The sequence below is a fragment of the Parasteatoda tepidariorum genome, chromosome 8, assembly GCF_982258835.1.
Source record: "Parasteatoda tepidariorum strain Cologne lab strain chromosome 8, Ptep-v5.0, whole genome shotgun sequence".
NCBI lineage: Eukaryota > Metazoa > Arthropoda > Arachnida > Araneae > Theridiidae > Parasteatoda > Parasteatoda tepidariorum.
The window spans coordinates 71,170,744-71,198,196 of record NC_141762.1 but is presented as its reverse complement, the minus strand read 5'-3'; the positions used below and the strand labels follow the sequence as shown (position 1 = coordinate 71,198,196).

The following is a 27,453-nucleotide window of genomic DNA, read 5'->3' as shown; positions in this document are numbered from 1 at the left end:
CCATATATATGTTACATACATGCATATATCTTGAAACAATATGTTTCAACGTTCATTAATTGGTAAATGGGTATTATTATCTTATATTTTATCAAAACTGTTTTTGATTAAAACAATTTATTCAATTTTTTACTGTCTTAACTGATTTTCAAATTTTGTATAACGAATGACCTTAAAACATCGATCGTTTGCTAAAACTACTTAATTGTACTATTTTATATAATTCATAAAAAGTTTATAAATAGTTTTTGTAATAAATAATTTCCTTATTTATTTAATAAAAAACAACCATTAATTGAATGCAATATTTTTAATTTCTCAAATGCATTTCTCAAGGTTTCAAAAGAGAATATCCTATGTGTGTAAATATTGAATAATTTACTGTAGAAAATAAAAAATTTTATGCTACTCAAATATTTAATTAAAAAAATTGCAGTATAACTTTATTTTACTATGCTTTTTCTAACTAAAACAGTTTTTTTTTAATGTTTTTGTTTTCAAATTAAATTAACAACGTTTCAGGAAAAACTCAATTCCAAAAGCAATTTATTGCACTGAATAATTTGTCGTAACTTTTCAATTTGTGAAAGTGTGAAATAAATAAGTAGTTTTAATGAATTTCTTAAAAAATATGAACAAATTTCATAAATTCTTTAACCTCAGATTTTTAAAATTAAAATAACTTATCGTAACAAAATTTCTATTTAGTTCATTTTTATCATTCTATAGTTGCAATAAAAAACGTAAGTTTTTAGTTCAATACGCGTGAAAAAAAATATTGCTTACATTTATTATTTATAACTCGAAACGCTAACGGATTTGTCATCTGTTTGACAATAATTCCCCTAAATCAAACATATTTTTTATGAGTTGGCCTTTTATTTAAATAGTGTTTTATTCCATTTCCTTACTCTGATCATAAAATAACCAATCGTTGACCTGAATATAGTGTTTCTTCTTATGTTTAATTCAGATGCACTGATTCATTAAAGAAGGTGTTTAATAAATCATGGATGTTTTAGAAATAGAAATATTTCGGATAATTGTATATTATAATAATTATTGATGCATTATAAAACTAGGATATATTTCAATAAGGTATAAAGAAATTCAGTATACGGTCTATAAACGGACCTGTGTTTATTAATGCAGTGGCTCCCAAATGGTGTTCCACAAAAGGCTAGGGTTCCACCGAAAGAAAAAAAAGCGGTTTTTAGGTTTAGGACATTTCAATTGGGTATACTATAGCCTACGTCAAAGGTTGTGTTATTCCTACTAAATTTAACCCATGAACGGCATTTTCTGCGAGCCTAACTTCAAGCCACAAATAAACAAACGAAGTGTTTGATCGTTTAAATAGCTGCTCGCCAGATTTTATTGCATTATAATGAAAAGTAATTGATATTCGATTTTTGATTAATAATTGATTTATGTGGATAGTGGCATTTATGTGGATAGTGGCATAGAATTTAGCATTGCGTCATGGTAAATGTTATTCCTACTAAGTGGAAGTAGTTGTGTTTTTTTATACCCGATTATACCCGATTAGCTCACAGTAATGTTTCTTTAAAGGTTATTCATATTTAGATCTAATTAATAATCTAATATTTACACAATATTTTTGTTGTCTTTATGAAATTAGTTAAAGCAAATTTTTTTGTTAAATAAAAATATTATTTTTCTAAGAACAATTCGCGATCGCAACGCTCGAGTACGCCGTCTAGCGGGAGCCTGTAAATATCGGACATTAATTTATCACGTTTTCATTTAGTTCCATCAAAGTCATTGACTGAATCAGACGCCATTTTTTAGCAGCAAATAAGAAACAAAATTTCCCTAAGGAAAAGGCCGAAGAACTTGAAAAAAATCTCCAGAATATTAGTAAATCTTTCAGGAACAGAACACGCCAAACATTAGAAGAAAAATTCCTCAATTATTTTTAATTTCTATTATCAACAAACTTGCAACTGATGACTTCCGATTTCGGATACTGTTACAGATGTGTGTATTAAGGTAAAATGCATTTCTTCTGTCTTCAATTCATTACGAATTAAAGTGAAGTCAACATTGCTTTCGTCATTCCAGTGAATAAATATGAATTCAGAACATACAGAATTGTAATAGTTATAGCATATTCTTCTTCGTTATAGAATAGTATATATTTCTGTATCCATATAATTCGGAAAACAACAATAAAAAATTATCCAAGTTACTTGAAATAGTGCCATTTGTGCTGATTCTTAATTAATTTAAATCGTTTTCTTGGTAAGTTTTTTTTAATTTTGAAAGAATAAGTTCAACTAGAATTCAGCTATTCTGTTTTTAGCTACATATTCAAATTCATATCAATTATAAAATTTTGCTGTGTAGTATGTTATCTAAAAGTAATGAAGGTATAAACTATGTATCTATTATTTGAGAATAAAGTTTTCAAACAAGGAACTTATCATTTTGGAATTCTCCGGGAATCATAAATCAGGTAAGTGCAATGATTTTTACAATAAAAAATTCGCTTGTAAATATTTTTTTTTCATTTGATGATGGTTCTCTACAGAATGGTTTTTTACGTCTGATTAAGAACTATAAGAATAATAAAAAAAGAAACAATATGAAAGTTTTTATTTCAATGTTAATAATTCTTAAAATCGTTTTTTTTATCCTAAGAATTCTTTATTTTCCGTTTTTTAGTTTATAATTTTTTGATAAAAATTGTTCTCAAAATACTTTTGAAAAATTAAATGGTATTGTGGTGTAACTACCACTATAAATAATAAATACCAATTCACTAGTATATAAGACATGTTAACTTGATTCTATCATGAGGTACCTTTTGATAGATGAAGGTTGACATAGTCGATAATTAATTCCCCCACATTGGTGACCCGGACGTGATAAGAAACTGTCAATATTGATTGCTGAATCCACATTAAAACAGTTGATTTGCTTAAAATATATATATATATATATATATATATATATATATATATATATATATATATATATATATATATATATATATATATATATATATATATACTGCTCCAAAAAAAAAAAAAAGAAATCCGGTGAAGTAAATAAAGACTCCCGGTTAATAAATAAGAATGAGCGAAATGCTAGAAAAAAAAATAATAATAGCGAAAAGCTATAAAAAAAATGATAGGAAAAAATAGCGAAAAAGCTATAAAAAAAAAAAAAATAAAAAAAAAAAAAAAATAATAACGAGCGAAATGCTTGGAAGAAAAAAAAAAAATAAAATAAAATACAATGAGCAAAAATTGAAGTTAATAAATTAACAGCATTAATCAACTACTGGTATCTGTTCATCGAATTCTATCACAGATAAAATTCTGGAAGGGGAGTAATGTGGTGTAACTACCACTATAAATAATAAATACCAATTCACTAGTATATAAGACATGTTAACTTGATTCTATCATGAGGTACCTTTTGATAGATGAAGGTTGACATAGTCGATAATTAATTCCCCCACAGTATAACATTATGTGTTTATGTATACTTCTTGTATATTCCAATGTTTGAAGTAATATGATTCAGAAAAGTATGGAATAAAAATTCCGTACTTACGACGTATTAACGCCACCGCCGCTACAGATTTGGCGGTTTTTAAGTGCCGCCAATCTACACTTAAAATTTTTGCGACAGTTCGTAAAATAAAACACTTTATTTAAAATCAAAATAGTTAATAGATTTATAAATAGAATAGTTAATAGAATAGTTAATAGATCAAAATAGATTTCGGTGGAAAATGAGCCGATATAGAGTTTAGCATAGATTCAAAACAATCATATCGCCATATGAACTCTGATGAATAAGATTCCAAATGAAATAACATTTCCAAAACGTACGTTTGCCAAGATAAAGTTTTATGTTGTGGGAATTGGTACATTTTCGTTAAAATATTTCCCTCCTGAAAAAATAAAATTGCATCTTGTTTTGTTTTTGGCAAATCCCAAAGACGAATATTCGTAGCACTAAAAATGGCGACAAAAAAGAATTGTTTTTTTGTTTTGTTTTTGTTTCGTCAGCATTCTTTATTTTACGTTTCTTAGTTTCTAAATAATGATTTTTATTGAAACTTGAAATTTTTTGATAAAAATTGTTAGCAAAAAACTTTGTTTACAAAATTAAATTTCATAAAATTATGAGGCTTATGTATACTTTTTGTTCATTTTAATTTTTGAACTAATATGATTCTTAAAACTATAGAATGTAAAGTTTAAATGGGCCTTTCATGTTATATCATTAAATTTAGTAATACTATTTCTCGGGCATTAGGTTTTAACTCTTATAAGAATATACATATTTTTTTCTGTTAATGTACAAATATTTTTCCGATGTGTTTTGGATATTCCTTCTCTAATAAAAAGAGATACCATTTTGTTTTCGGTTGTACAAGAAAGAAGATCAAGCATTTTTCTTTTTTAAATTTAATAAGCCACATTAAAGAAGGAACGTTGCAATGCTACACGCTACATTAACGACGTCTCCAGAGTAACTGAATGACGGTTCATATGGAAATCGCAGGTAAGCGTCTCATACAACAACGCCCCCTATAGTTAGTTGCGATCGCGAATACCTTACTATATATAATTAGCTAATTATGGTGTCGCAGTGTTCCATTGTTGTCCGTGCATTTTTTATTGATCGGAAAATCCCGTGGTAGGATCTAGTTTTTCCTCATTCATTTCCATATTGTTTTGGTTGTCATCAGCATAAAATTAATGAAAGTCAGAAAGGTATTGTTTTTCTATAAATATTTTTATATCCCTAATTTAAACCTATTTTCCTGTACTGCTATTATTACGCTTTTAATTGAAGAGTTTAAAACTAAGAGAATTGTTTCTTTTTTTTAACCCATTGGAAAAATGGGTGTTGTTTTGGGTTTGACTGCGTGCTCAACTTATTTGGACGTCATCACATTTTTCAACTGTGTTCATGTGTAAGCAGTGAGCATGAGTCGTCATTGCATGCTGTGCTATGGCAACCTCTGTTGTTTGAAAATGTTTTTAGAATTCTTTTTTTTTTCACTTTTAATTGGGTATACTTAAAGCTCCTATACTATCAGAGCTGATCTATCAAGCAATATTGGAGCAAAAAAGTTCACAAGTTAACGTTATCTTAGTATTGTGCTTATGTTAGCTCTCTGGAGCAGAAGTAGATGATGAGTCCGCCTGTCTAATTCAGGGGTTTTAGGTATACTATAGCCTACGTCACAGATCGTGTTATTTCTACTAAATTTAACTAGTAAACAGCATTTTCTGCGAACCTGATTGACGACTTATAGTGACGACTTATAACAAGACACTTCGTTTGATGGAAGTGTCTTGTTATAAGTCGTCACTCGCCAGGTTGGAATTGTATTAGTCTAGTTCCTTTGGAAATAATTTTTGTTGTTGTTTTACCTAAGTTTATGAATTTAGTTAACATATTTAAAACTCAGTTTATTAATTAAACTAAAAGGTAAATGTTATTCCTAGTAAAATTTTTGAAGTGGAAGTAGTTCTGTTTTTTTTCATATTATACCCAATCTAGTTATGCTTTAAGTTAGTGAGTTTATTCTTGAGATATAGGACCAGAGAGATCCCATAAATACTTCTTGAGTTGTGAATAAAAGAGAATTTCATCATTTGAACGATATTTTTGATTTAATTAAAAATCAGAAATTCTAACCTAAAGTTCAAACTGGATCGTTTTCAATACTTATTCAGGTGAATATCACAAATGAAGAGGGTCCCTAACTGACTGACTAGGTCCCAAAGGGTAGAGTTAAAGCAAGAAAAAAAAACGATGCCAAGGTCTAAACTTACTGAGGCTGAACAAAAAATTAGACGACAACCATTTTGCCAATGGATAACCTGTGATCACCTTTTGGCGATCGCAATTTTTTAATCAAAATTTATTCCTTTGTTTTACTTTTATCTTCATACCTTCTCCAAGTGTTTATAGGAGACTTTCCATTACACGTGTGAATTGGTTGATTGGATTTAGTTATATAAAAAAATATTTATCTGAAAAGATATTTTATAACATTGAAGGTTTTGATTTTGAGTTTTACTTATTTTAATATTTGTTTGAAAATTGTTTCCGTAACAGCGAATGCTTTAATCTAAAGTAATGGTTTTCTTGAATGAAATTTCGTATTAACGCTACTGTGCCGAGCAACATAATGCCGGAAAGATATGATTATTTACAAACCACACATTGAATTTGAAAACTGTTGGGAAAAAAAATAATGGATTTAATTAGATTTCGCGTTCTTGAGTTATTTATTATTATTATAATGTAATTCTGTATTACATTTTAAGATAAAGTGATTTCGAAGGGTGGTCTAATCTTATTAACCGTCATACAATTATCATTTTTGCGCAATAGCATTAATATACTGTTATAAATTACAGTTTAAGAGATTTTTTAAATGAATAGCAAAATAGTATTTAATCATTTAGCAAAAATAGTATTTAATCTCAGCTCATTGTTATAAGTATAAAGTTGTTTTGCTGTTATGAAGATAAATATGATAATTGGCTTAGATCGTAAATTGATTGGAAAAAGAATTAAATTATTTTTCGCTCAGCTTGATATTTTTCTAGTTTATTACAATCAGCTAGTATGCTTTAAAATTAATAGAAAATACGCAATAATAGAAAATACACAAATATACTCAATAATCTTTCATTTGCTTAGACTTATTGCTGTAAGTCGTTTATCATGACAGATGTCTAATTAGTCTTCAAACATCTCGGCACATTATGATAAGCATTAAGTTGTTCAGCTGTTATGAAGATAATGGAGGCTTATAACATTAGACAGGCGTATTGCAAAATGATGTCGATGGTTTGCACACTGACGAAAACAATATGGTCAAAACTATCAGAATATGGTAAAGTTTTCCATGTTTATGACTGTATGAAAACACCAGAAAGCTTAGTAATTGTCACCGAAACGCTTTTGTAATGATTTCAGTAAGTTTAACAATAAAATATGGTTTAATAATATGTTGTAAAGTTTTGTAAATGGGGTAGATTTTGATTATTTTATTGCTGTAAAGAACGGTAATTTTCCCAGAATATATTTCTCCCTTTAAAGAAACGGATTTTTCGAATTAGCCTACAACATATACAACAAGTTTCATTTGCATATTCGAAACCTTTAAACTTAAAGAAAAGAAAAATCGGTAATTTAAATGTCTGATTTTGACATAAAATTGAAAGTTTGGTAAAAGGATATTTTTTTTCATGGGAGGGCCACGTTTCTTCTATTGTCATTTCCTAAGTTAGCTAATCAAACACTTGGCTAGATGGCCTTGGAAGAGCCCTCTTAATATAGCTTCTAATCCATCTTGGTTAAACTGGTTGAGCAAATGTCCACTCTCGGAAAAAATGGTTAATTAGCAGTTTATAATAACAATTTATTTAACTGTTATTTTACCGTATTCAAACAAAACAATGAAATAACCATAAAAAGATAGTATCCAAACTGTTAACTGTGAGAAAAACCGTTTATTAATTGCTTTAACTTAATACGGTTAAACAAACGAATTTTTTCTCACCAACTGGGCCCACCTAATGAGCCACTTAGTTTCTTGTAAATGTGTGCATATTACATCTCGTGACCAAAAGAATGGGGGTTTGAGTCCCATCGTTGACACTGCAATATTTATTCAATTCCCTTTAAGACATGGGGTTTTTCCAGTGCCCTACACTCTCCAATTTGTGTCCTGTACACTCGAATACCCATGATCTATCGAAATGCCTAGCTCCAATGACCAGTTAAATTTCTTTTTTTTTTTTACTATTTTGAAACTATGCTAGTTGTAAATGGTTAAAAAACCACGTAGTTTTGTATTTATGGTTTTATAACTGCAGTAGTTGTAAATGGTTTCAAAAATTGTTCTTTAACGTAAACTTTACGGCTAATTGAGTGGATAGGCTGTTGACGGTTATTTTACCATAATTTTAGAATGGAAATTCTAACATTGTAGCGCACTTTAATTTTCTGAATTAAAAAGTATCTCTTTCTTTATGAAATCAATAATTACATTATCTGGATTTTAACTCTCTTTTGTCTTATTCTCGTTTTTAATGCCTTTATATGGTCAACCATTTATATGGATTACCGGCGAAGATATTTTCATTGTTTTAATTACCGTAGTAAGTTTATTAAACATTTTTTTAAAATTTCGTATTCATTATTTGAATTACTGATAATTTATAAAAAATTAAACAAATTTTGATTCTAAAATCTTATTCTAAATTAACTTTTGACCATTATGAAATAATTAAATAGAAATTTTCGTTTCATGTTTATTTATTTTTTAGAGAAATTCGTAATTTTAAGTAAAACAACCCGAGTTGCAAGAACGTTATACGCAGAAAGCGGTAGGAGGACGAACTATTATCATTACCCGTATAATTTAAAGAAATGATTTAAAAAAATATATATAATCTTTAAACTATATGGCTTACAATCCCGAGTGTTCACTATCCACTTTTAAGAACAGAATTTAATAAAAACTTATTCACTTGAATATTATTTTAATACTATTGAGTTACTTCCTAGCAACCATTGTAAAACAATGATTGATTTGAAAGTGATATTTTAAGAAGCTTTTCTCTAATGAGCTTAAGGTGAAATTAGTTTGAACAACTCATTTTTACCGGCGAATCCATTCAATAGTGTACATAATATATACACATGGCTGAAGACGACCTATTGAGCTATCGTAGGTAGCTGCAATCAATTCAAAACAGCTTTTTTGCTATTTTTTACTCTATCCCAACTCAGTCAGTGTGAGTGGACCTAACCAACCTTGACTCCATCTTCCTCCCCTCCAGGCTTCCGCGTTTGTTGCTGTTGCATTCACTTGGCGATATGTCGGTCGCAAGTAGGCAGCCAGTTACTCTATAAAGTTAAAGATGCTGCATTTGACAAAACGCTGCGAGGCAATCAAACTACATCGGAAATAGTAACTTGATTGCAAAGTTATCTGAATGCATTTTTGTTGAGCATATGAAAACAAGACAGTTTTGTTTGTTTGTTCCGACAAAATAATATCTTGATAGCTCCATGATAAAGGTAGTTTTCAATAATTTGAAGACTACAGTAGTATAAATCATAATTAGGAATGAGAAAATATCAATGATCCGATTCGATCGGTATGATATTCGTGAAATAGGAGGATTATGAACCTTGTTTACAACAAAATCTTAAATATGATTTTCTCATCGTTATTATTTGATGCAGCAGTTTTCTCGTAAAATTTTTGAAGCAAATCAAAGAATTTGATGTTCATAGTTGAGAAACCTTTTATAAATTTTCTGTTTACCGGTGTATAAGAAACGTGTTTGAACTTTGGATAAGACTTGGCATTTTGCTTCAGAACAAGATCTATAAAAAAAACATATAGTTAAAATTGTTATAATCTATACATCTATACATCTATACATAATAATAAAAGCGGCTGTGTGTGTGTGTGTGTCTGTAATCACAATATATCGCCCCAGAAGCCTCGCCCAGGCACGAAACTCGGCACATAATTGTGTTTTGACATAATGAAGAAGTATTTTTTTTCTTTTTCAAAAATTTGGATTAGTTTTTTAGTTATAAGTCATTTTGTAAGAAAATCTATGCTTTTTCGTTGCTTTCAAAAAATTGGCTGTTGCCAGCCAATTTTTTAAAAGTTAACTTAGAAATAACAAACCAAACGATGTTAAACAACAAACCAAACGATGTTGACAAAATGCGTAGAAAGCGCAACTAGATCGAAATTATACAAGCGCAACTAGATCAAAATTATAATGCCTGAGCGCTTGACGTAACAATCGTCTTCAAAGAGCCATATTCAAAAAACTAGAACCCCTGAATTAGACAGGCCGACTCATCATCTATTTTTGCTTCAAAGAGCTAATGTATGCTAATGCGAACCTTACAATTGAAATATTAATTTTCGACAACTTAAACCAATAATATACGAAGGAATTAATAATTTAATTGTAAGGTTCGCATTAGTTTACATTTATCAAAGTGGAGAAAAGTTTAACTTTTGTATTAAAGATGTGGCAACATATTCGATACGTAAATAGAACGCTTCGCTTTGATATATTTGTCGCTGTTCATAATTGTTATAATAAGTTTTTCTTCTTCTTTACACGCTCTATTTTTTTTTTCTTAAGCGAAGACGATAATTTTTGTAGCGATATAGATATAGAAATTGATACAATAAAAAATTATATAGAAATAGAAATTGATACCATAAAAAATTAATTCGTTTTCGTGTTCTTTTCATGTATTTAGCATTTTAGTTTTTTTTTCTTAAGCATTGTAGCTATATAATATATAAAATAGGAATTTAAGACAAAATTGCAGGACAGGAACACTTTAATTGTCCACTAATCTTCAGATTTCCTGCTATGTTTTAAAAAACTTTATTTGTGAAAATCTTTAGCGTGGCGGACAGCTGGCCTCCTCAGGCGGCTAGTGAATAATAAAAGTAAAAAATAATTATTAAAATAATTGTTTTCTTGGAAGTTATACCTTAAACAGTTTTAAAAATTACCATTATGTGAAACTTAAATGTCATAGATATGACCAGTGGTAGGAAAAACTGCATTTTCTTTGTAATTAACTACAACTGCAACTACTTTATTACAATCATGGTTAACAACAACTGAAACTACTTTTTTTAAACATAACGACTACAAACTACTTTCCAAATGTAGTCACTACTTTGCTACTTTTAGAAGACAAACTTAACTTTAGAACTTATTTTTCACCAATATTCAAAATAATTTTGAATGAGGAGATATTAAGAAGTTTTAATTCATGATTAAATGAAATAGTTTTTTATTTCAAAGCACTTTTTACAAATTTGTTCTCTTAACTTTCAAACTCTATGTTTTCTTTCGACAGTGATTTAAGAATTACTAGGAAATCAAATATTTGTGATTTAAAGTGATTAATGCTTTTTTATATCCCCCAAGAAATAAAGTACAGTGTGAAAAACAAGAAACGGACCACTCTGAATAACTTTTGATCTAAGGATCGGATCCTTACGTTCCAGGATTCAATCTTATTAGTTTGAGGGGGTGACAGCAAATATGCTAATTAAATAATGCAGGCGATATTTTAAGTAGCGAAATCATACACAAAAACGTACTTTATAGTTCCTGTGAAATCAAATTTAAAAAATTTCGGATATTTAAAATTCGATTTCTCAGGATCAATTCAACCGATTTCGCACCAATTTTTCCGAGCATAAGACGTAGATCCTATTGACATTTGGACACAGAGGCATTCTCATTGCGTACGTTGACGGGCCCGTGAAGGCGGGTTTGCATCAATCAGATTCGAAAATTTTTTTGCGTTTGAACCTTGTTACTATATTTAACTATCGTTAAAAGTAGTTTTCAGGAATCGCTACAAACTACTGCTTTCTTGCACTACTTCATTTAAAAAGTAGCGTACTGCACTACAAACAACGGAAAAAAGCAACGACTACAGTAGTTTCACCTCTTGCAGCGCGCTACTTCCGACCACTGGATGTGACAGTACACTGCGCAAAATTATGGCCAAAACTATCAGAACATGGTAAAATGTACCGTGTTTCTGGCTCTAGGGGAACACCAAAAAGCTTGATAACTTTTACTAAAACGCTTTGGCAACGATTTTGGTAAAATTCACAAGAAAATATAGTGTTATAATAAGTGATAAAAATTGGCAAACGTCACAAAATACGGTAATTTTATGATCATACATTAGAGCATGGAATAAAAAAACTATTTATTCGGGTAAATTTGCTTTTCAACTTTGTATTTTGCACCAAATGTGTGATTATAAGAGCTATAATTTTGTAAAACGGAATTTATTATATGAATGGAAAAAATTACCAAATTTAATGGTTTAAATACGGTATAATTTGGTTTTATTACCAGAATTATGTTTTTTTTTTTAACCAGAAATCTCATTATTATACAGTACGGTAATTTTACCAGAATTTATTTCTCCTTGTAGGAAGAGGTTTATCTATCTTTTAACAGATCTGCTGAATGAGCAAAATGCTATCATCCTGCCCATAACTAAGATCTAAAAATTCTAAAATATGAAGTTAAAAAAAGGGTATATTTATTCAGGGGCGGTAAATCTTTTAGTATGACTTAGTAATTTAATTAGCATGCAGTAGAAATTAACATACTTAAAGTGTTAAGATCACACCTTAGTGAGTGAAAATCCAATCATTAAAAAAGTCATTCAAAGAAATCAGTTTTATTCTCCCTTATCATATGTATAATGTCATAAATGTTTGTTTAAAACAAAATATAAATCCAAGCATTACTAAATGCGCATTGTAATCCGATAATAGACGATACGTTGAAAATGACCCTATTTAAACTTTTGTTCGATAATTTATTGAATTTTTTTTTCTACAGGCTGCATGATATTTAATTAATAAGTGAACAAATTTACAAAGAATTTTCTCAATTTGCTGTTAGCATTGGGATATAGAACTTCAGTGTGAATTGAACTCGAGCCAGTACATCTAATGTTATTTTTGTTTTTAATTAAACTTTTTGGAAATAGAAAATATTATAAAAATACTTTTGAATATCATAAAAATAGTCCTCCTATGGGCCGGTATAGCTTAATCGGTAGGGCGCAGGGCCCATGTCTGAGAGTTCGTTGGTTCGAACCCCGCCGGCCGAAGACTCCCCCCGTAGTAAATGGTGACTGATGCACGTTAAATTTGTCGAGTCGCAAAGTCCTCCTTGTTCCCATAACAAATCAATACCTCTGGGGGTACTGGATTTGAGATCAATCGTTCTCTGATTCAGGTCAAAATTACAATCGGTGGATGTATGAATGGGTCCGCCCTAAAAAACGGGCTGTGACGTGTGTATGGCTGAAGACGAATTCTTGGCCATAGGATGGCTCCACTGAAAAAGCAAGAAACGTACACTCTGCCTTGAATTTGCTCGGTTTCACCAAGCAGGCTTTCCCGTGTGGCAAGTGACATTAGAAACAACAACAACAACAACAACAACTCCTATTGTCATTCTGTTCTACTTTATAATCATTTTAACTGAAATGAATAATTACAATCCTTTTATGCAAATAATTAGTGTGATTCTTCTATCGATTGAAATATCAAAATTAGAGAAGAGACATGCATAAATTAAAAAAAAATTTATGAAAAGTAGTACTAAAATGAGTTGTTTCAAAAATATAAATATTTTGATGCTTTTGAAAGATATTTTTTTTAAAGAAATAATGACATACGCACAGTTGTTTTCTTAAAACCAGAGGTGCAACGTAAGGGTGGGAAGTTTTATTCGAATAATTAGTTTGTTTTTAAACTTTAATCTCATGTTTACATAACCTAAAAAGTCGGTTTATCTAAACATATGTTCTGAAAAATGAACTCAAATTTTAGAGTAATCTATTTTCATGGACTATGCATTGTGTTTAGGAGAAAAAATTATTTAAAAACAATACATATTTTTAAAGAGTAGAAAATAGAATGTCAAATCACTTTTCAATAGTTCATAAATAATTAAGTATATAACGTATTCTTTACCGTAACTTTTAGAAAAACCTTTCATTCGAAGTATTGCCTATTTTTCTTTCTGATGTATTGTTTAAAAAATGGTTAAATGACAATTTATTTAATTGTAATCTTACTCTATTTAAACAAAGTCAAATTACCATAATAAAGATGGTATGCAAATTGTTAGAAAAACCGTTTATTGATGGCTTTCACCTTATACGGTTAAACAGCAAGAATTTTATCACACCAACTAGGCACACCCTAATGAAATCATTTAGTTCCTTGCAGCTGGATGCATATTATAGCCGAGACGGCTAATCTAACAATCTCATGACCGACAAAATGCATACTTTCGCTTTTTTACTGGCTATTTATATCATACTTTAACTAATATAAGCTAATATACGTCACCTTATGCATAGATATCATGATAATTCTATATGCAGCACCCGAAAAGATCTAAAAATAAAATTTTATCTTAGCAAAAAACCATGCGAATCTAAAAGTAAGAAGAATTCAAATTATGTTTCATGTATTTACTTTTACCTCTTAATATCATTTGAAAATTAACTAAGCATGTGATAAGGAGGTCTTCTAAAAAGTATCAAAAAAAGTGCCTCGAGTAGAAGACAGTACCACTCTCTCAGGAATGTTATGAGACACATTATCTTGCCCATCAAGTTAATAATCGAGACCCAATTTTCTAGGGCATTTCAGTCTGAGCTGGAATGGTCCGCTTTCAACTAGCCCTTGAATTAGGTTTAACTCACCTGTGATCTAGTTGATAATTTTTTTTCTTCTTCCTTTTTCTCCAAATCCCTTTCCTTTCAAATACTTGGGTCATCTTTTGTATTTTTTTTAAAGTTTTTTTCTTCCCAAATGTCGCCTCTTAGCGATCAATTAACCATTTCGGAAACTGATGAAGCTGCCTCTGTTTGAGAAAATGAAGGTCAAATTTTAAAAGGGAATGTCTTCACTTGCCTCGTTGACAGGTTTGTAGTACGTTGAAGATATCACGTATAGTGTATGTGTGAATGAACTGAACTGATACTTAGTTTTCCCCCTTCGTTTTACTTCAATGTGATGAAATTAGTTAATATTTTGAGCTTTGGGTAAAAAAATATTTCTAAGGTCATGGTCGTTTCAGTAAAATTTTAGTACATGGTCAAAGTCATTTCTTCTTCTTTTTTTTTTTTTTTTTTTTTTGCTTTAAGGGGTCCAGGGCATATTTTTGAAGCTTTTTCGTTAAATGCATGAATTTATGCTGTGCTTTTATAATAAAATACAAAGTTAGATTGAAAAGATTGTGCAACTTACTTAATTGTGATGAAATTTGCTAATATTTCAAACTTCGAGTACCAAATATTTAAGGTCATGGTCGTTTCTGTAAAATTTTAGTATGTGGCCAGGTCATTTCCTTCTTCTTTTATTTTTTCTTTGAGGAGTCAAGGGGCATGTTTTTGAAACTTTATTTTTTAATGCATATATTTTTCTGAATTTTTGTTGTGTTATTTTAAGAATATACAAAGCTCGATCGAAAATCTTCTGCAAAACACGCAAAGGAAAATTTTAAAAATTTAAAGTGTCGTCATGGTTGTTTGGATCAAATTTTTGTATGTGACCAAGGTCCTTTCATTTTATTTATTTCTTTATGGGATCTGAGGAGTGTCATTTAAGCTTTTTTTTTTTTTTTTTTTTTTTGAAAACACGTGTATTTTTCTGAATTTGTATTGTGCGAGTTTAAAAATGTTCAAAACTAAATAAAAAGACAATCTTCTGCAGAGCACTTAAGAGAAAATTTAAAATGAGATTTTTAATATTGAACGTTATTGAAATTATAATATTTTAATTTTTTAACATTTTTTCATTTAGTTACATTAAAGGAATCTAAACTTCTATTTCCACTTATCAATTTTTGTTAACAGAATTTAAAATATTTCAAATTTTAAAATTATACATCAAAACTAAAAGCAAAATTTTCGATTTTCTGAAGATAAATTAAAGTGCTTGAAAAATACACAATCTCATCGAGTTGATTATTTTAATTTTTTAGAAATATCGTTTTAGAGATGGGAAATTTTTTTTAAAAAACTGTAACTTATTTTAATTTCTTCTTAAGTTTTTGAACATTCTATTACGCTTTAATTCATTCAGTGGTTAAAGTACAAAATTGTTTCATAAAAAGAATTCGTGTTATTTTTTTCCACAAAATATTTCTGTATTTTAACCATTGAATAAATTAGAGCGTAATTGAACATTACGAGTATACAAGAAAAATGTAAAAAAAGATTGGTTAAGTTTAGGTATTTTAAACTATTTGAAACTGCAACTGTAATTAGAAAAGAAATAGACCTAAAAGTATTAACATTTAAAAAAAGTTTTAAATATGAATAGTATGATTTTAGGTTTAAGATTTTCAGTAACCTTATGAAAAATTTAGTTTCAATTCAATTTTAATTAGAATACTAAAAATTCAAAATTTTTCATAGCCTATTTACCTATTTGAGTTACATTTCTTTTATTATTTTTTTTAAAAAAAGTCTAAAGTGTTACACCATTAGTTTTTCTGAAGGTAAATTCCTGATGATAACATTTTATTTTATAATCAGCTTTAAACAGCCCACTCTATTCTGAGTTAATGACTATCAGAATCCAATGCCGTAAACTTGCAATTTTGTACCCAAAGCAGGCAAAAAAACTTTTAGATCAAGCCTTGGGACAAACTGGCCTTCATGGAAGACTTCTTGACGGAATTAACCAGCATTTGCGTTGCATGGAGTACAAAATCACAAAAATCCTCCCATAGTTAGCTTGAAGGTACGGTGATTCTAACCCATGATCTGTCTACCACTGAGGATACTTTACGTCAGCACTATGGTATTGTGCTACCCGGGATTAGAATTCGTATCAATCAGCCTCCGCTGGGTTTTGAACCTGGTTCACGTCATTGAGAGGCGAGCGCTCTATCCCCTGAGCCTTCGCAGCTTAGCGGACATAGTGAAAAACAGACAAAAGTGAACAGACAAGAGTGAGAAACAGGGTGCACAGATATATATTTTGTTGTTATTGTGAGTGTTTGTTATTGCGAGTGCTAACGGCTCTCACCGTTAAAACAGCAGTAATGAGGAAATAAATAAAAGCTTAATTAGAGATCGATTAGAGAAGTATTAATGCCTACAGTTGAGGGAATAATTCTACTTTTGATCAGTAAAATGATGAAACTAGAATAGACTTAGATGACACTTGACGTTCTGTAAGACTAAATGTAGTGGCAAGGATCTAAGCAATTCTGTATCGCATTTGCTTTAAGTGATATGTAAAATCTCTTTAACTTCCACGGTTGAGCACAAGCTAATTCTAAAACATTCTCTGTTTAGCACAGTACCTTTTTTGTGATGTTTCACTTGAATCATTTTAAAAATCTTAATTTTTGTAATTAAAAAAATTAATATTTCACTATGAACACTCCGAGGAAAACTTTTTTTTTTTTAAATGGCGGGCATTTGGGATGTATTGTCCCATTGGCCTCAGGAATACCAGAACTGCTATTCTCTTCTCGTAGCCACGGCTGTGGAGCAGCGTCGCCCACCTCACACAACCACAAACTCGTTTATAGGGCGGGTCACATTCACACAATCACACACAAAGAAGAAAAGATATAGAACACAGAGAAAGAGAAAGAAACAACCATGCCCTGAGCAGGATTCGAATCAGCAACCATCGGCTCTGAAATCAGGCACTCGGCCACCTGGTCGGCCTCTGAGGAAAACTAAACTTTAACTTTAAGTACTAAAGGAAAACTTATTTTGAATTCAAAGTAAGCTACCATTAATACCCATTTTTCCTACAAATCAAATAGTTCCAAGTAAAAACATCTTGCTATGAAGTTTTTTTATATTTATTTTATTATTATTACTCAAATTTACTGTGGTGTAATCAACAAAATCCGCGGGAATTACGCATCGAATTTCCATAGCTGTGATTCAAACCTGGGACATCTTTATATGAATTACGAAATAAATATTTGAACTATGATATAAAGTTCATGAGCTATAGTCACTCTACTTTATAGAAGAATCGAGATATCAGTTTTACAAATAAAAAATTAAAAATTTTTAACAAATTTTTGTGGGAAATTCGATAAATGAAAACCAAGGGGGAAGAATGGTTTTTGTCCATTTTTCCCAAAAATGACAATTGGATCGCAATCTGTTGCATCATGAGGATTTCTAAGTCTTGACGAATCAATAACGAGGTAAATAGGTTCTCTCCGAGAGTTATTACGCTTTGAAGATGGACCATGCTGAGAAAAAACGGTATCTTCACGCGCAGACAAGGAAGAGGACGAAGGTACTTAGAGGGAAAAACGCTTTTTGTCCAATCCAATTTAAAATTTCATTTTTTCTCAACATCAAAAATTGTAACCTTTGCTTTGAAAATTTTGCGGGGTGTAAATAAATGTTTTTGATATTAGTTTAAATGTTTATTCTTAAAATTTCAATCGTATGCTAGCTCCTGAACAATCTCAATCCTTTAAATTCATTTTTTTTCTCAGAATCAGTTTTCATGTTTTTCCCCGTTGGTTTTCAAATATGATGATTGTACGCTTTTGTAATATTATTAGGCTGTCTTGGGAGTAATTAGTTGATGGTTTTCTATTCCAATGCTCATGATTAGATGATTTTAATCCTATTTTCTTAGTGATTGAATATTTTGGACTTGTTGTAGTATTTGGTATCTACTTATTATACATCGTTGGCCATGAAACAAATATTGTTCACATCGGAGCTTAGTTTGTTGATTATACAAATGACTGACCATGCACCTAAAAGGACCGAATTAACTTTTCGTCACGCTCAATATTGTTAAACGGAGAAATCTACTTGTGTGGTTCCGGAAGTTCATCAACTGACTTTTTTCTTCCCTACTAATCAAATCTCTTAATTTAACGCTTAAGTTTGCCCTTGCGTATTAAAACGAAAAACTTTTAATTCAGGTTTAAGTAATTAAGTTTAAGGTTTAGACAAAAGAGTGACTGCATCCATGCTGTTTCTGAATGCTAAAGACTAAGCATTTTGATTCTTTAAAAATAATTTAATCTAGGTGTTTTCATAGAAGTAGTACAAATGGCTTCAAACCAAATAATTTGAACTCTTTTCGTTCGTTATGTCTATATTTTGCGTTGTAAAGATTAAACTGAAAAAGGTAAGAGATTAAAGTGCAAAACCACTCACCCCACCCTTGTAAATAGACCTAATGTAAGAAAGTAGTGGAATCTTATAGTATATCTCTTCTAAGAGTCGCCTACTTTTCAAAAACATTATAGAACTTTTTTTACATATGATTAATCTATAAACGCAAGGAAAACAAATTCTAGTAAAATTAGCATCTTGCAGGGTAAAGAAATTTCTGTCAAAAAAATTACATAATTCAGTTTGTTAAATCCAAAATATTCGGCATTAAAATCACAAATTTGGTAGTTTTTGCATACGTAAAGGTACGGAAAATTCTGGTTTTCAAGAAAATAATTCTTATTACCACATATTTAACAAAAAATGCAAAACTGAATATAAAACTTAACCGAATGAAATGTTTTTATACCATGCTATATGGTACCTTCAAAAAAATTACCAAATTTTATTAAATAGTATAAAACCATATTTTATAGTACATTTTTACAAAATCATTACGAAAGTGCTTCGGGAGAAGTTACCATACGTTTTGATTTTCCCATTGAGCAAGAAACTCGATAAATTTTACCATATTCTGGTAGTTTTGACCATACTTTTTTCTCAGTGGGTTTTAATTTTTCTTACTCTTGCAACAAATGGAAAATCAAAAATAAACGATGAATTCATCGTTTTTTTTTAATTGATGTAGCAAACTTTTTCTAGAATAAGATTTTAAAATTACAGAATAAAAGTGCTATTATTAAGTTTCACAACAATTCTGAAACTATACTATTAGCCAGTGAAAATTAATTGCTTTACCTTTACAACTATGCTAATTTTTTTTTAAATCACGAAATATGGTTTAATTCTTCTCAGTTTATTTCAATAAGTAACAAATAAAAATTTTTATTATTATAACACTTTTTTGCTATATCTTGATTATAAAATTAGCAACAAAATTATTATAAATAGATTGCGCTGTAATTCTCGAACGACATTCGTTCCGTTAGCTTAAAGTTACTGCTTTTACCATTACAACTACACAAATTTTACAAGTATACAAATTTCACAACTATAATTTTACAACTGTCATTTATTCTTCATTCATAAACGAGTTTCAAGGTTTGTTTCAAGTCTCAATTTTGATTTTTCCACTAAACAGAAAACTCGGAAAATCTTACCATTTTCTGATTGTTTTGATCATATTTCTTTGTTAGTGAGATTTAATTTTTCTTATTCTTTTCAACGAAAGGAAAAGGGAAAATAAACGATAAATTTAATTAATGTAACACACCTTTTTTAATAAGTTTAAAAAATTAGGAGTAACAATTCTGTAATTAGGCTTAACAGCAATTCTGTAACTACACTATTAGCCAACGAAAGAAATTTCTTTATCTTAATAACTATGCTAATTTAATAACTTTTCTCAAGAAGTATGGCTTGATTCTTCTCATTTTATTTTTAGAAGTAGCAAATGAAAAATTTAATTAACGCAACACACTTATGCTATAAATTGATTATAAAATTAGCAATAAAATTATTATAATTAGATTACGATGTAATTCTCAAACTACATTCATTCCGTCAATGAAAAGATATTGCTTTACCTTTACAACTATACTAATTTTATAACTGTAATTTTACAACTATCATTAATTCTTTATTCACCAATGAATTTCAAGGTCAGACAAGATCATAATTATTCGGAGTAAGTCATCCTTTTTAAGAAATGAGTGAAAACAAGCAGTTTTCAATTTTCTTGTGCAACAGACATATTTTTTTATGAATGATACACTCTGATAAATTACTTTTACATTCAGCACTTACTGAGATTTATCACTTTTTCCCTACAATGAAATCGTAACCTTAGTGGAGTAAAAGCACAATTGTAGAGTCACATATCATTTTATTGCTGCGTGTTCAATCCATAATAAATCACTTTTCTTAATAAGACAAATAATTTTTCTTTCATTCAATTCGACTGCATTATCATTCCTATTTTTTAATTTTGAATGAATATTTTGATGTTAAAAAATACTTTTGACAAGCTAATGTATGATTTTATTTAAGAAGAATATATGTTTTTGAACAAGATTGTGTGTTTCTTTAAGAATAATACATGTTTTTAATATAAGGTAAGGATGGATAATGAAATAGGATTATCTGGGCGATTTGTAGGCCAATGGAGAATTCTTATTGTTTTGATAGCATTTAAAATTTCACCAGAAGAATTTAAAATGTAGCGATGGAATAACGGCATTCAAAAATGTAGAAATTAAAAATAAAAAATAAAAAAATATCTGCTGCGTCATTTATGGTTAGGTTAGATAGCAAGGAATCTAATTCAGGGGAAATATAATTCCGAGGAAATCAAATTCAAAGGCAAGAAAATATTATAGAAAAAAAGGCAATTTTAATAATAAATAATAAGAAACAGCGATAATTTACATGCGGCTACATATTCTGCTGCCACGTGTCCTATACTAATGTTACATCTTTCTGCAATGCGATATAATCATACTTTTGTGAACCTTCCATTAAGACATTAAGAATGTTTGTTTTTAAAAATAATAATTGTCTTTTTTTTCTTTAAGAATATGCCTTAATGGCCTACTATTTCTTAATAGAAAATCGACCTAAATTTCAGAATTATCTCTATTATGAACTGCTTTCATATCAAATACTGTCTGTGATGAAGAAAATTTTTTTACTGATTTATTGCTTTACAAACATGGTATAACAATTATCCATAGCTACTAATAATTAATTTTTGTTGTATATATATATATATATATATATTATTAAAAGCTCCAAATAATTGAGGTAGACAGATCGAGCAATAGAATAATTTTACTTTCCCGTCAACCATAGAAGAACTTATGTGTCTTTCTTATCCATCGAAAACAAATGAGAGTTCATTTTCAACTACACTATTTGATACACTATTTTTTAGTATTAGAACATCCATGCCTTGTCCGGGATTCGAACTGCTTTGTTACATTTACCTTTAAGTTTTGTATTTTTTACTAAATGTATGTTAATAAAAACTGCAATTTTAAAATACACAATTTCCGGTAAAGCGTTACCATTTCAGTAGAAATATTACCAAATGAATGGTTTAAGTTCTGTACATTTCGGTTTTTATTGTTTACCCGAATTTTGCTTTTAATTAAAAATATCATTACCATGCAGTACGCTAATTTAACCAAAAAAAAATTTTCTCTGTAAAATGTTATTCATTTCTTCTTTACTATTGTTATTATCAATATTTTTACTACTATTATATTTATAAGGACTAGTATTATTATTATTTTTGTACTGTAATGTAAAAGATGTTTAAATTTTATAGTATAATCTTTAGTCTTTTTCAGACAATAACAAAATGCATGAAATAAATTGATTCGTCTTTAATTAAACTTCAATTTTTAACAAAATACTAACATATTTTAAATTTTTAAACTTGTAGAACACGCTGTAGTTATTATTTCCTATATTATCCTTCAAATGTGTGTGATTTCCTAAATTAGTTGGCGTAATCCTTGTTGAAAGGCTGAAGATTTCTTAACGAATATTTATAAGCAGAAAAAGAAACTGATGAAGATCTGTTTCCTTATTTCAGTTCCCGTGGATATTGGATTGGAGGTTTCCGTGTCATATCAAACTTGGTGGTAATTGTGACATCTCTGATTTAATTTTTTCTTCCTCTGATGAATTTTACTACTAGCGCCTATTTATTTCAAGGTCAAACACTTATTTTCGCTTGATAATAGTTTATGCAAATATTATATATGAATTCAGGTCATATGACTTTTTTCGAGGGAAATCTAATGATATCCGTTAGAGGTTAATTAATTAGGAGTACAGTAAAACTACAATTATCCGAAATCCGATTAATTGCCACTCTTAGTTATCTTACACCCCTTTGACTTATATTCAAAACAAATGAAATATTTTATCAAAAGTTTAAAAAATGGAACTTTTTTGATGTTTTTTAAACTTGCACTGTGGTTTTCTGTAATCAGCGATCAATAAATCACAATGTGTGGTTTACAAATCACGTAAATACTAATTAATATGCCTAATTCTGAAATCACATTAATTCAATTTACTCTATCATTATTTATAAGCTAGAAAAATGCGAATCATCGCGATGGCTGTTTAATCATGTGAGCAGGCAATGTGAGATTTCTAAATTTCACGATTACGCATAGTGATATCACATTTTTCAATCGTGAAAAACGAATCGCGATGTGTGATTGATAAATCGTGATAAAAAATTATAAATCGACTTATTAATCGCGAATTTCATCTGGATCTACAATGCGATTTAGCATTTATGCATAATATATATATATATATATATATATATATATATATATATATATATATATATATATATATATATATATATATATATATATATATATATATATATATATATATATATATATATATATATATATATATATATATATATATATATATATAAATTTTCATTTTCGTTACTTTCGAATGACATTTGTAAATCTTCCTTCTTATGTTCTCCATAATGATTTGTTATTACTTTTTTAACTTATGCTCTCTGAGAAAAAAGTATGGTTAAAACTACCAGAATATGGGAAAATTTACTGTGTTTCTGTTCAATGGATACACTAAAAAGCATAGTAACTGTTTTCAAAGTGTTTTGGTAATTATTTTGGTAAAATGTATGATAAATATAGTTTTATAATGAATGATGAAATTTGGTGAATGTGGTAAAATTTGATAATTTTATCAAGATACCTTACAGCATGCCGTAAAAACTATTTATTCGATTGAATTTGCTTTCAGTTTTGTATTGTTTATTAAATTTGCGTTAATAAGAGCTATAATATTAAAAACAAGAACTTCCGGTAAATCGTTACCATACGAAAAGGAAAAATACCAAATGAATGATTTAGATACCGTATATTTTGGTTTTATTACCAAAATTACGTTTTTCAACCGCAAATCTTTTTATCATACAGTACAGTATTTTTAGCAGAATTGTTCTCTACGTTTAAGTAAGAATCGTAGCTAGTCTATTTTATCAATTGTAGTTTTGTTAAGTTAGTTTTAATTGGTTATATTCATTTACAAGTTACTTTTTAAGTTATTCATATATTTAGTTTCTTTTTTGCAGTCCATAATAAAACTATATATAAAAAGTAACGTTGTTGAATTAAAAATGTACCACAATTTTCTTAAAAATATCATGAAAGCAAATACATTAAGAATAACTGCACCGCTAACAAATCGAACAACTCATTAAAATGCCATTTGAATATCTATGCATACAAAATGAAATTCTTCTTTGCTTCCTGATACACTGAATTCCTAGTAAACTAAATTCAAACACGCACTATTGTTATTATTTTTATCGGCACACGCGTATCGTGAAAAATGTCGATGATTCTTAGTATATCAGTCATCCGATAAATCCTATTAATGATGATTAAATCAAACATTCTCTCCTCATGCAAAGACATATTCGATAAAATTATTCTTCTGTCATTAGAGTATCGCGATATTACTCTTTTGCTTGTTTCTAAAATTGGAGACAATGGAAAATCGGAAGAAAAAACATTGCTAATGAAGGAGTATTTTAATTGAGGCGGAAGGAAGTCGCTCTTAACTATCTATTTCCGAAAGCTGCGTGAACAATTGAAGTAGTTTTCTGATAATTTAACATATATTCGAAGTATGTGACAGTGACCCAATTTTGCTTCATGAATATGTGATAAAACAGCTGTGCTTTAAATATTTTATGTGTTCACATCAATCTGTTGTCAAAGGTTTCTATAGCGAACGAAAATGTCATCAACGTTTTGATATGATACTGCATATGAGCTATTGTTTTAAAATGCTAATTATGCCATTGTGATTCGTCATAATATGCATTATGACATTGAATTGCTATAATCAATGTCTTTTTTTTTCTTGTAAAACGAAATATTTATGTTTGTAATAATATATTAATTTGTATTTATATTGTTCCTGGATAAAATTTCTTCTTTCGCGTGGACAACGAAATTCAGAAATAAATTGAAATCTGAATTGGGAACTATATATGAAAAGTAAACGATAACTTTTCACTGTATATTTGACTTAATCTCAATCATGCTTTTAATCAAATTTACTCAAGTTACATTCACAGTAGTAAAATTACGGTAAAAATATCGATCAAAGTACGGTAAAAATATCGGTACCCTGAGTACCACGTGTTTTCTGTAAAATTCTGTTTTACCAGAACATCTTACGAATCAAAGAATCTGATATAGCTGCCGTAATTTTCACAGCCTTAAAGTTTTCATTACCTTAAAGTCAATGAATCACTCCAGATAAATAAATATTACTGTAAAAAATGCGGTACAGTTATTTAAAGTGAAAATGGATTTTATGGTAAAATGGAATTTACAGATGTTGCACCCAAACTTCCGGTACTTTAAACCTTACTTTGATTCTGAATTTTTTACAGGGCACGTTTATTGTTACGTAGTCGATATTTTGTTTAAAACTGTTTTACATTTTTGTATTAATTATGCTTACTAATCTGAACAAGTCAAGGAATAATATAGAACTATATTTCATAGTATTAATTAATCTTACTTAATGCAAGAAAGAGATGAGACAGAAAAAAGGTTGTTCATTTATTAAATGCAAGTATTTGTTTTATCTCTAAAATATTATTACCATTTCCTTACCTTGCTTCTTAACTTTTTCATTTTCTTATTTTTTTCTTTGGTTTTTATACCTTTTGCGAGTATGTAAGCACAAAAGAATTAAAATTTTTGTGCCTTCAAGTGATTAAATTTATAATTGCGTCGATAGGGGAATTGTAGGAATTATTTGCTCCAAATATAATTTAGATGCAGAAGGGAAATATATGTTCGACTAACCTTAATGTGTAGAAGCTGAATGGTATCTATATAAATTATAAGGGATGTTTATGTTGCACATTTTAGCGCTTTACTTTAAAATGGAAGCTAGCAAGCTACAAATCCAGATTAAACTAAGTAAACAATGAGCTAAAGAAGTGAGCTCGAATTTTGAAGTTATTCGAAAGGAAATGAGACAGCAGTTCCAGGGACTGACAGGCGGAGTGAGAAGGGATGGTAAACATTACATAGTTTTCCAGATAAACATTGCATAGTTTTCTAAAAATTATTGATTCACTGGCATGAGTCACATTTCAAATGTTTTAAGAGACTTTCTATGAGAACAATTTTGGTGATAACACGATTTCCATGCCAGCAATATGATGTTTCTGTTATCTAGTGTAAATTACGAAATTGTAAAGGAATGAACGGTAAACAATACTAATCAAAAGTTTGTTGAAAAAATATCACCTTCTGCAAAAAAAGTGGTTTATCACAATGACACTCCTAGCTCTTCATTTATAAATCTTTAGGTATTCTGGTCAATTGCCGTTTACAAAGTTATAATATAAAGGGAATAATAACTTTTTGAAAATAATAATCCGTGTACAAGAATAGAATAAGAATTTGAACTTTGGAAACTTGGAGGAATATCTCCATTGACGAGAAAGAAAATGTGTAATGTAATATGTTCTGCATCAAATTACAATATAAAGTACCAGTACGTATTATGCCAAAATTTTTACAGTAATATTTACTTTATTAGAGTGATTCAGTGATTTTACAGAAATTGTTACTGTAAAAATTATACTATATCAGATTTTTTTGTTTCATAATATGTTCCAATAAAAATGAATTTTACGGTAAAGAGTATCAGTTGCTTTTTACCGTAAACTGATTCGGAATTCTTAAACGTGTGATCGTTACTGTTGATTTCAGAGAACTACGTGTTTTTTAATAAGTTTACATATATTCAAGTGTTTGACAGAGACCTAATTTTAATTCATGGACATGTGATAAAAAAAAATTTGAATTTATCTTATTATGTGCTCACATGTCAAGATTTTTTTTTATATCCTGAGAACCAAAATGTCATCAACGTTTTTTATGATATATAGCATATGGCTATTGTTTTAAAATGCTTATTATCTCATCATGATTCATAATAATATGTAATATGACATGGATCGCTAGAATCAATGTCTTTTTCTTCCTTTCCAATTTCTGAAATGATTACAATTGTTACAAAATAAACTATAAACATTGCTTTCTTTAAAACAACAGCATTAATTATTAAATCATTCTGTATAAATAAGATAGAATTTCTTAAAAAAATAAAGTTATAATGTGAAATGGAACAATACGATCTCAGAACTAATAAAAAAAATCTAAATTAAGTGGTTATTTGCTTTTATCTAACTTAATGAAAAAAACAAAGTAGTTTTTATATTTTATTTCAAATTGAAACAATGGATTTCCATTAGATGAAAAAAATAAATGAATGAAATGCTGAAGAATGTTTTTAGTGCAAGTCTGAAAAATAATAGCTATTTGAGTGTTTATAGTTAATAAACTGTATTTTTTAGTTAAAATAATATAATTATGAAAAAGCTAATGTATTTGTAAAAAATAAATAATATAATAAATCATTAAACACTGAAAGAAAGGATCGTTGTTCATTAGAGTTTTGAATTTATTTAAAAATATTTTACAAAACATCAAAGATTCAGAGAAATACGTTATTTGGTTAATACCTATCAATTGAATACCTGAAAATGACGACATCGTCGGTAAACCGTGGGATTTGACGATTCAGAAGCCAATC

At 29.0% G+C, this 27,453-nt stretch overlaps 1 protein-coding gene and 1 long non-coding RNA gene across 2 annotated transcripts in view; one reads left to right on the top strand and one right to left on the bottom strand.

Annotated features, from left to right (window-relative positions):
* Window positions 1-9,413, bottom strand: part of LOC122270953 (uncharacterized) — a 36,092-nt gene extending 26,679 nt beyond the window's left edge. Inside the window, exon 1 of the long non-coding RNA XR_006226068.3 lies at window positions 9,347-9,413. This is a non-coding gene — a long non-coding RNA (uncharacterized LOC122270953). The remainder of the gene's footprint in view (window positions 1-9,346) is intronic.
* The window catches only part of LOC107449348 (glucose dehydrogenase [FAD, quinone]), a 129,096-nt gene that overhangs the window by 22,022 nt on the left and 79,621 nt on the right, over window positions 1-27,453 (top strand). The window lies entirely within an intron of this gene.